Source organism: Alosa pseudoharengus, unplaced genomic scaffold (assembly GCF_046254945.1).
Source record: "Alosa pseudoharengus isolate Yale_2024_CS ecotype anadromous, Long Island Sound unplaced genomic scaffold, YU_APseudo_1.1 YU_APseudo_1.1_scf_17, whole genome shotgun sequence".
Taxonomy (NCBI): domain Eukaryota; kingdom Metazoa; phylum Chordata; class Actinopteri; order Clupeiformes; family Clupeidae; genus Alosa; species Alosa pseudoharengus.
Window position 1 is genome coordinate 11116817 of NW_027468640.1, and position 10000 is coordinate 11126816.

A 10000-nucleotide genomic window follows, 5' to 3' on the forward strand; every position below is an offset into this window, starting at 1 on the left:
AAGACCAGACCAGTAAGATGGCGGTGAACCTCAGCAGATGTTCCAATGGTCCTTATAAGGACTAGCCAGCTCGCTGAGCTCGCCACTGCGGAGGATGGAGGACCTGCCGGCCCGGCGCGGGACCTGTGCAGGCGACCAGCGGGACCAGCCCTGCACAGCCGACGAGAGCTGCCAGCGCTGGAGGAAGCTGATGTCGCGGAAGTGTCCGCGTCTGGCAAGAAGTTCCTGGCTCGACGCCGATGTCGATGCTGCCGTCATCCGAGGATCTCATCCATAGAGAGCGCGAACTCTCTGACGACCTTGGAACACGACCACAGCGGCCGGGTTTACACCGCCAGCTACTGAAGAACTTCCAGAGCGCCAGCTGCCGGTCGCGAGTGTGATGAAGTCATAGCTGCTAGTTCAGGAGCTTGCGGTGCTCCAGCTAGTGAACAAGAGGGTAACGTCGACCTGTAGAGCCTTGGGAGCTATCGTTTTGTGGACTGTTTGAAGTTTGAAGTGCGCACGTTCAACACAAGTCTGCGCAATGTTTTTCACGTTTTGTGTGTGAGTTCCTGTGTGTCCCGAGCCTGCTGGGAGGGTCGGGGTCTCCATTTCCTGCCACAGTGGAGCATCGTTGTGCTCGAGAGACAGCCGACAAAAGTTCTACAAGAGGGCAGCGCGAGGAGGGACCTCGACGTGGACTGCTGACCGCCTGGAGATCGGCACACTGTGGTCAGGTGGCAACGGCCACAAGCTGTCACAGTAGCCAGAAGGGGCTACCGAACGTCCAGGGGTTCCAGCGTATCCGGGGGTTCGGCTTGCAGTGGGACTGTTTGCTGCTGTTTGAGGTAGCGCAGCTGCACGGCGGGAAACCGAGGGCCCAAGCGACACCACGACCCACGTCTGGCCGGTTCTGGTGCTTGTTCGGGGGAGAACTGACGTGACAGAGGCAGCCGAGAGCCCTTCCAGCCGGAGGCTTTCCGGTCACTTGGACTAAGCACTGGGACTGACACCGACGCAGCCGCGAGCGGTGAGCTGAGCTGTCATTGCCGGGGACGACAATGGCTCGGGAGGGGGTTATGTAGCGTCGGTGGATGTACATGTTTAACGTGGAATGAGTGTCTCCCAGAATGCAGTGCGAGTGAATGCTAGAATATGTCGATTATAATAGTTGTAGTTACGTTTACCATGTTGTGTATTTGTTAGCGTGTTAGTCTCTTTGGTTGTACCTCATGTGTTTATCCTCGTGTTGATGTGTGTGGTAAACCCTTATTGTGTGTTGCCCTATGTAGTTGTCTGATTGTGTTTGAGTCATCCTGTTTCAATAAATGGCCGTCCTGGCCAAAGGTGAATCTTGTCTGAGGGTGAGATTGCTACATTATGTTTATTGGATTTTTCAAAATGTACACATACCATACACATAAACATAAGTCTTATCAGGATCTACATATATGCATGTGCACAAGTACACACCTATACATATATACACATACACATATACCTCCATGTCAAGAAAAAAAAAAAAAAAAAGAAATAAACCCTGCTTTTTATTCGAAACAATACTGTAGCATGAATCAGTTACTCGGTAGACGTCTAGGTAGATGATTTTCGAGGTATTCAGTAAATTGACCCCATAGTTTGTAAAAGCTCTCAATTTTCCCCTTTTGGCGTATGTTAGCTTTTCCATGGCTATGCAGTTGGAAAGGTTATTAAACCATAATCCCACTGAAGGTGTCTCAGTGCTATTCCATGAGGTAGCAATACAGTGTTTAGCTTGTAGTGAACATACATTAATTATCTTTTTTTTAATGAGCACCTGACAATCTTATCTCAAGTGGAAAAAGACCAAGGATGAAAATCTTAGGGCATGCAGGAAGTGTCACCGAGGTAATGTCAGACAAAGTTCTTACAACCTTTTCCCAGAATTCTCTGAGTTTTAATACGCCAGGCAAGCAATCTTCCAGCCTTTTCCCCCTGATCATAGAATTGCTGTTTTAATCTATTTAAATCTATTTAAATTACTTATTATAGGGCCTTATTTACTGAAATTTCATTATAGTGAGCTCTGAGTACAGTTAATTTATGTTCCAGGGCTGGAGTTTTATTAACTATAACCTCATTTTCTAATGCTTTAATTTCTTTTTCTATTTCAAACAGTTTGTTTTTAAGTTCCTTGGATTTGTAGCTAGTATAACTAATTATCTGCCCTCTGATATAAGCCGTAAAGGCGTCCCATTTGATTAAGGATGACGTTTCAGATGTATTGACCTGGAAGAACACATCTATATTTGTGTTGATAAAGTGAATGAATTCTGGATCATGTAGCCGTTATCAAATCTCCAACTAGGGGGTCCGTAGTATTCTTTATGGACCTTGTACTCTAAAGATAATGTGGCATGGTCAGATAGTATTATACTGCTATAGTAACAGTTCTTAACCCTAAATAGTGAAGTTCTAGAAATCAAGAAAAAATCTAACCGTGAATAAGTCCTGTGTGTGGTTGAATGACAGGAGAATTCTCTTTTATCAGGGTTATTTTTCCTTCATACATCGCAAAGGCCCAACTCTTCCATAAAGTGTAGAATTACTTTTCTCCTCCCATAATAATTTCCCCTCTTAATGATGCAAGTGACAGAAAAATACTGTTATGTCTGGGTCATCCTTATTAGACCTGTCGGTTGTCGTATAGGACCTTGTTCTTTTTCCGTGCCGCGTTCATCACCCGCACTTTATCTTTGAAGTTCCAGAACTTAGCAATTAATGGTCTGGGAGCTGACGTGGGGTTCGTTGAACCGAGTGAGTTCGTAGGTATGCGCTGCGCTCACTCGATCCGCACCAGAGTAGGAAAGTTCTCATTCCCAAGGACGTCTGGTAGCAGTGTTCACTTCAAAATCGTAATGTACTGTAACGATTTGATAGCGACACACACCAGTTGTCCAATCAAAAGGTTTATTTGCTGAGAACGAGAGCAGGGACCCAGATCAAGACCACAATACACAAGGGGCAAGTCAAGCACACACACACACTACACATGCAGGGGAGGACGCAGCCCCCCACACAAAAAGGATCACACACGAGGGAGAACTAAAAGGGAAACATGTCACAATAAAGACGCTAACATTACACTCAAAACTAAGGAGAAATACAGACATAAACCCCCGATTGTTCGGTAGCACAGTCTTTTTGCGCCGACGCTACAGTACTATGCATTACTTATTACTGTCATTTCAAAGTAATTTGTTACATTATAATATTACTGTCTCTGAATTGTAAGGCATTACACTACTATTGCATTACTTTTAAGTTACTTTCACCAAAATATCTAGAAATATGGATTTGCCATTCTAAATGCAGTTTATTACGCTCAATGCAGCTCATTGCTCTTCCAATGGAGGGAGATGTGGTATAGCATAATGACTGAGCTAGGCTTAAGGCTAACAACATGCAGTAAGAATGCAATAGGCGCAGTGCTCATGATGCAAAACAAGGAACAATCATAGTCAGAATTTTTTTAAAAACCGACAAAAGTCAATTGTAAATTGTGATATAAATACTGTAACTTTAAGGCCTAGGCCTGCTCAATAGAGAGCCTAAATCAAAGCTTAATAAAGACATGTCAAGATGGTGGCCTACTGGCCATTTCGGTGCCCTAAGTGAGTGGCTTTGAGTGAGTGACATTTAAATGGTAACTCAAACACCTAAAGTAAAATAAAAGGCCTATTGTACAGACCTTTACTGTGTGTTTTTTAACATTAATTTCTGAAGAAATGCTGTTTTCTTATAAATGGTGCACGGTCACTTTAAGAGCATTAATCTTTACGTTCTCATAATGGCCTTTTGCCAGCTCTTGTTTACAAGCCTTGTTTGTTGAGTTACATTGATAGCACAATATTAACAATAATATGCAATGTTAAGTTGTTTTAAGCAGCCTTCACTGCTTTGGAAAGTATGCAATGACATGTTGCTTCACATTTCGTTTTGCAAATAAAAGTGAATTATGAGCCTGGCTATCTGAATGGATTTTTTGTCGACTTGGCATATCATGTGCTTCATGTAGCCTAAATGCTTGGGAAACGAATTATTGAAGACCCACCAATTCCATTCTACTAGTACTACGTGGTGGAGAGAACCCAAAAAGTATCAAACTTCCATGTACCATGGTGTTAGTGCATTCTGACATTGTAAACGTTATTGATGAAGAGTGAAACGCAGTTTGCAGTAAAGCTACTATTCATTGGTTACATTTGGTCCTTTGGTGCCCTACGCAAAGTGCGTGATGCGCGTGGTGGGAGCGGTGGCACTGCCAGGCTACACAATCTTTTTCTGCATTTCTATCCCTTTATTCTCTTTAATTCAAGTTCACAGCTCAAAGCTGTCATGCACTAGAAGAACATAGTTTGTGTTTTATCAAGAATAAAAAAGATTAGCGTGGCACCACTTTAGATGTTTCATTAAATGACTATTTCGCGAGGCATAGTGAGATCTTTTGGTTTCGCACACAAAGTGCACTAACTATTATGTTCTTCATATCCTTGTCTCTGACAAGCTAAAAATAATGAGCGTAGGCTTATGTCCATCCCGCAAATAGAGTCCGACTTTGAGTCTGCTGCAGCCACAGTCATCTTCAACCAGTATCAGGAGATACGTTCTACTATTTTGCGCGGATTTTTTCTCGTCTGTTGTTCTCGCGGTGGTGCTTGCAAATATGTATCAAAACAAAACAAGCGCTTAATTTTGGGTTAAAATGCATTGTAACGCGCGTTACTGGAGTTTGTACTTCAGTAATATTACCCAATTTTTTTTTTGTAATGCCTTACATTACCGCGTTACCGCAAACAGCAATACATTACAGTAATTACATTACTTTTGTAACGCATTACTCCCAACACTGTCTGGGAGCCAATTCTCCAAGAAAGTTTCAGCATCGTCACCCTCCACATTTTCTAGAAGACCGATTATGCGTATAATTAGAACGACGTGAACGGTTCTCCAGGTCATCGTTCTTCTCAGTGAGTAGTTTCACCTTAGTTTCAAGCTCAGTTACTTTAGCTATGAATTGTGCTGTTAAGTCCTCCGCGTCACTGATACGACTTTCAGCAGTGGTTAGCCTCTGGATAGTTTCTATGTCAGATCTGATGTTAGCTATGCCGTCAATAACTTCTCTGTGTCGTGCCAGACCTTCAGCCCTAAGAGAACTTATGGCTTAGAGAATAGCATCCTGCCGCATAGTTTCTGCAGTATCTGCTTCCATCGTCTCACACATGTCGTTATCACTGGTTAGCAAGCTCGATGTTGCTATGTCAGAGCTAGGCTGTGCTTTTGTTGCTAGCCGAAGCTACTCTTGTAACTGATTGCCTGGTGTTTGATGAATTTTCAGGTTTTGTTCTTGCCTTCTTGGCTTTCTCCATTTCCGGATTTTCTTTTAACTTCGAGCCTTTCCTAATTTAGAACAATATTGTGGACTTTCTAAGGGTATATTTCTTGTTCACTAGTCAGAGATCAGCAGGGTACGTCTGTCTACCTCGTTGCCATAACCGGAAGTCCATGACTGTTATTTAACCGATATCACTGAAAATGAATTACTTAAGTTACTGCTCCTGCATTTAAACCGTCTATTATTTGACAATCAATGTGTTTTCAATGTTTAGCCTATAGCTCGCCACGCTGTGGTGCCCCTGGTAGTTTGGCGCCCAGGGCAATTGCCCAGAATGCCCATGTCTTCCGCCGGCCCTGACTATTTCAGTGAGTAAAAATTCATTTTGGAATCTAAGAAGTAAAGACACATTTCCCAGAAACAAGAGTGTGCTACGGAGACCATAGAAAAACATGAGCAATTTGAATATGCTTCATATGAAGTCTTTTTTTTTTTTTTTGAAGTATATTTTTTTGGCCTTTTTATGCCTTTAATGACAGGACAGTGAAGAATGACAGGAAGTGAGTGGGAGAGAGAGTCGGGGTGAGATCCGGAAAGGACCACGGGGCGGGAATCGAACCCGGGTCGCCAGCGTACGGTGCAGGTGCCCCAGCCAGTCAGGCCACGGCCGGGGCTAATATGAAGTCTTTTAAAATAAATGTTCTACAGTATGAGTGAAATGCCGTTGCCGAATTGCTGTGCTCTTAGTTCTTTGGGATTTAAGTTTTCTGTTTAAGGTGACAATTCGGCTTGAAGATTATTTCTCCCTTTTTTAAATTGGAGAGAGCGTGGAGCGATTTCACTGGAGCGGGAGGATTTTTTAAGTGGAGCGGAGAGCGAAATTGAACTGAGCAACCTGACTCGAATTTGAGCGGAGGAGCGGCCGAGTGAACAGCCACCTGAGCGAGGAGCGGGATATTCGCACCGCTCAGCTCCGCTCACTAGCTCTGATAGACACACAGACACTCTGGTCCTGCAATTAATCTCCAGGTCCCATAAGAGGAAAGCTCTCCAGGAGGGCACCTCATAACTGACACACACACACAGGCACAAACATACACACACACACACACACACACACACACACACACACACAGACACACACACCAGCTGATGATCACTGGACCTGGGTGATTCCTGAATCCGCCATTGTGTGCCTTTGCCACTTTGGATAAAAGCATCTGCCAATTACTACTAATTTTTAACATGCCAGTGTGTGTTACATTTTAAACCCCATGCACTGATGGTACCCCTGCAATAGCAATATCTATACGGTGTATTATGAAGACATAAAACAAGATGAGATAAGATACAAAGATAGGTCCTAAAAATGTTTATCTCATAAATCTGCCTCCTCTACGCTGGCTATTTACATACACACACACACACACACACACACACACACACACACACACATACATACCCAGGCTCGATGCGTCTATATTTCTGTTGTCCCTAATAAATATTTAATATATCTAGACATAGTATATCTTGTCAAGATATATGATAAGATGAGATAAGATATAAAGATCCTATAAATGTTTAAATTAGATCTGCCTCTGATGCACTGATGACAAATAGATCTGCCTCTCATGCACTGATGACAAATAGCTAAACTATAGGCTGATGTATGTTTGTTGTCACATATAAATATTCCATATATCTAGACATTGAATATTTTATCAATATATAAAATAAGATGAGACAGGATACATAGATAGATCTTGTAAATGTGTGTGTGATATACAGTGTTGTAGAAAGTACTAGAAAGCAATACTTGAGTAAAAGTACAAGTATAGTACTAGAAAAAGACTTTGGTAGAAGTGAAAGTTACCTTTTAATATTACTTAAGTAAAAGTATTAAAGTATCTGATATATACTGTACTTAAGTATGAAAAGTAATTTTATAATACTTAATGTACTTAAGTATTTCAAGTAAAAGTAAAAAGTAAAAAGCAAGCACTTTTATTTTGAACTTTTATTGTGAACTTTATTTTGGCTTTCTTATACTAAAGCATAAAGCATATTCAGGGTTCCCATATCTTCTTAATCTCACTCATCAAATCAAAATCCCATTCTTTTCTAGGACTTTTCAGGCACAATTCTCTTAAGTTCAAAGAACAAACAGCATATTTTTAGAGCTGACATCAAAGAAAAAAACAGAAATTTCACTTTTGTATGAACTTCAGGTAAAAATGAAAAATAAATAACTTATCTTACTTAACTAAGAACAATAACTATGTTCTTTCCTGGTAGGGAGAACATTTTGGTCATTTGGTATGAGCATTTCTAGGGCTTACTCCCCAGGTCACCATCTCACTCTCTCTCACACACACACAGGCCACCTATGTCCAGCAGCTACTAATATGCCAGTCATTGGTTGAAACTGAAAAGGTGTCTGTTCATCTTCAAAAGAAGCTGGTTTTCAAAGTTTCAGAATTCAGTGCCCGGGAGTTTCAGGCCCAAGACCGGCCCACGTTTTCCATAGTGGTGAAAATTGGATAAATGAAGCAATATTTCAGCTCTACTATCCTGTTTTTATTAGTACCATGGTTCAACAATGTGTAAAGGTTATATAATAATTCACTTCAACTGAGAAGTTAACAAAAAATATTCCACTATTCCACAAGTTAACAACAACAGAAAGAAAGAAAGAAAGAAAGAAAGAAAGAAAGAAAGAAAGCCTTTGAAATGTAGCCTATCCCATGCTTAAAGAGGCACATTGAACTAATGTTTAGGCTACATGTTTTTTGCATGGCTAGGCTATATTGTTGTTTGGTGATTTAGCCTACTCCTTTACTACACCCTCTTCTGAGCAAACAAGGCATATAGGTTTATCATGTAGGGTAATTGCTCTTTCTTACATTAAATAACTTTATCCTCTCTACTTGTCCCTGTAGTCATGGCCTCCTCATCACTAATTTCGGGCTCATCATTTTCAGTGGTCGACTGGTTGATCTGCTGCTCAGTCTCTCCTGGCCTCTTTCTACCATCCATACTTCCTGACGCTTGTGTCTACTGTAGGGCCGGCTCGGCTATCCGTATCTGAGAAAACTTTTTGGAAAATTCAGTCTATATGGACCCAACCAACTCTTTTTGGGAGGGGAGAACTCCCTCACATAGGCTACAACCCATGCAGAGGCATTGCATTAGTGTCATGCACAGAATGCGGAACGTGTCCTACTTTAAGAAAAGATAGACTGACGTGACAAATGTCAATATTTTTTTCCTCGCCCGGCCCAAAAGTGAAGCGGCCCACCAGGAATTCCTCGGATTCTCCCGATTACCCACCCCGGGCATGATTCAGTCTTACTCTTCTTGGACTGAAGACAAGTCCTGCGATGCTAAATAGCCTTTCACAGGCCGCTGAGGCAGGTAGCGGAGTGTTCAGCTTCACAGAAAGCTGCCAATGTACAGAAACATTTCTTGCAAATACGGCCACGGGTGTATGACGTTATCTTCACCACTACCCTGTTCACCGAGTTCACCACTATCGTCGGGGTGGTCATCTATGATAACGGGAGGTCCTCCAGTAGGTGCTCGTGCTTCCATGGCGGTTTCAGTTGTGCGTCCTCCTCTTTTAGCAACAAACAAGCGCTGAAATAGAGCGCGCAGTGTGCGCAATGCAATCTAGGAGCAGTGATTCGCCAAACCTCCCTTATTGCAGTCGCACACATTTCTTCTAATTTTATGTTCGCGTAACGAAGATGCTTAGTGGAAATATAACGGAGTAAAAGTATACATTTTATCTAGGAAATGTAGTGGAGTAAAAGTGAAAGTTTACATAAATTTAAATAGCGAAGTAAAGTACAGATACGTGAAATTTCTACTTAAGTTCAGTAACAAAGTATTTGTACTCTGTTACATTACAACACTGGTGATATATCAGTCAGATCAGGTCTCTGTTTCTATACTATATATTCAAATATCTGAGTGGTGTCTTTGTGAAGCTCTCTCTGCTTTATCTATTATTTATTTAATTGATTATTTATTTATTTATTACTGGCTTTATGTATTTTCTAAGCATTTAGTTGAGTTTTTAGCTGATGCCTTTGCTTCTTCCTCATAAGTCACCTTAGATAAAATTGCATGCGGATGCAAAACAGAAATAAAAAGGGGAGCCATTTTTTGGGGCGGAAGTAAATGGATGAATGCAAATGTTTGAGCCATAATAAATGAGTGTGTCGCCACATATTATGCAGAGTCTTGTCACAAACACACAATATGATAACCATGCAATAATAAACCTTCATGAGCCCCCCCCACTTCCCCCCTTCTCTCTCCCTTGTTCCCCCTCTCTCTCCATCTCTCTCTCCCTTGTTACCCCTCTCTCTCCATCTCTCTCTCCCTTGTTCTCTGTTCTTTCTGTCAGTCTCTGCCTCTTTTCCCTCTCTCTGTTTCCCTCTTTCCCTCTCTCCTTCTCTCTCTCCCTCATTCCCTCTCTCTATCCATCTCTCTCTGCCTCTTCCCCCCCCCCTCTCTTTCAACTCTTTTGTTCCCCTTCTCACTCCATTTCTCTTCCACCGCTGTTCCATTTTGCTTTGATAAATGAAGCCATTTCCTGCCCGGCCAAAATTACGGTAATGATGTTACTAAACACACACA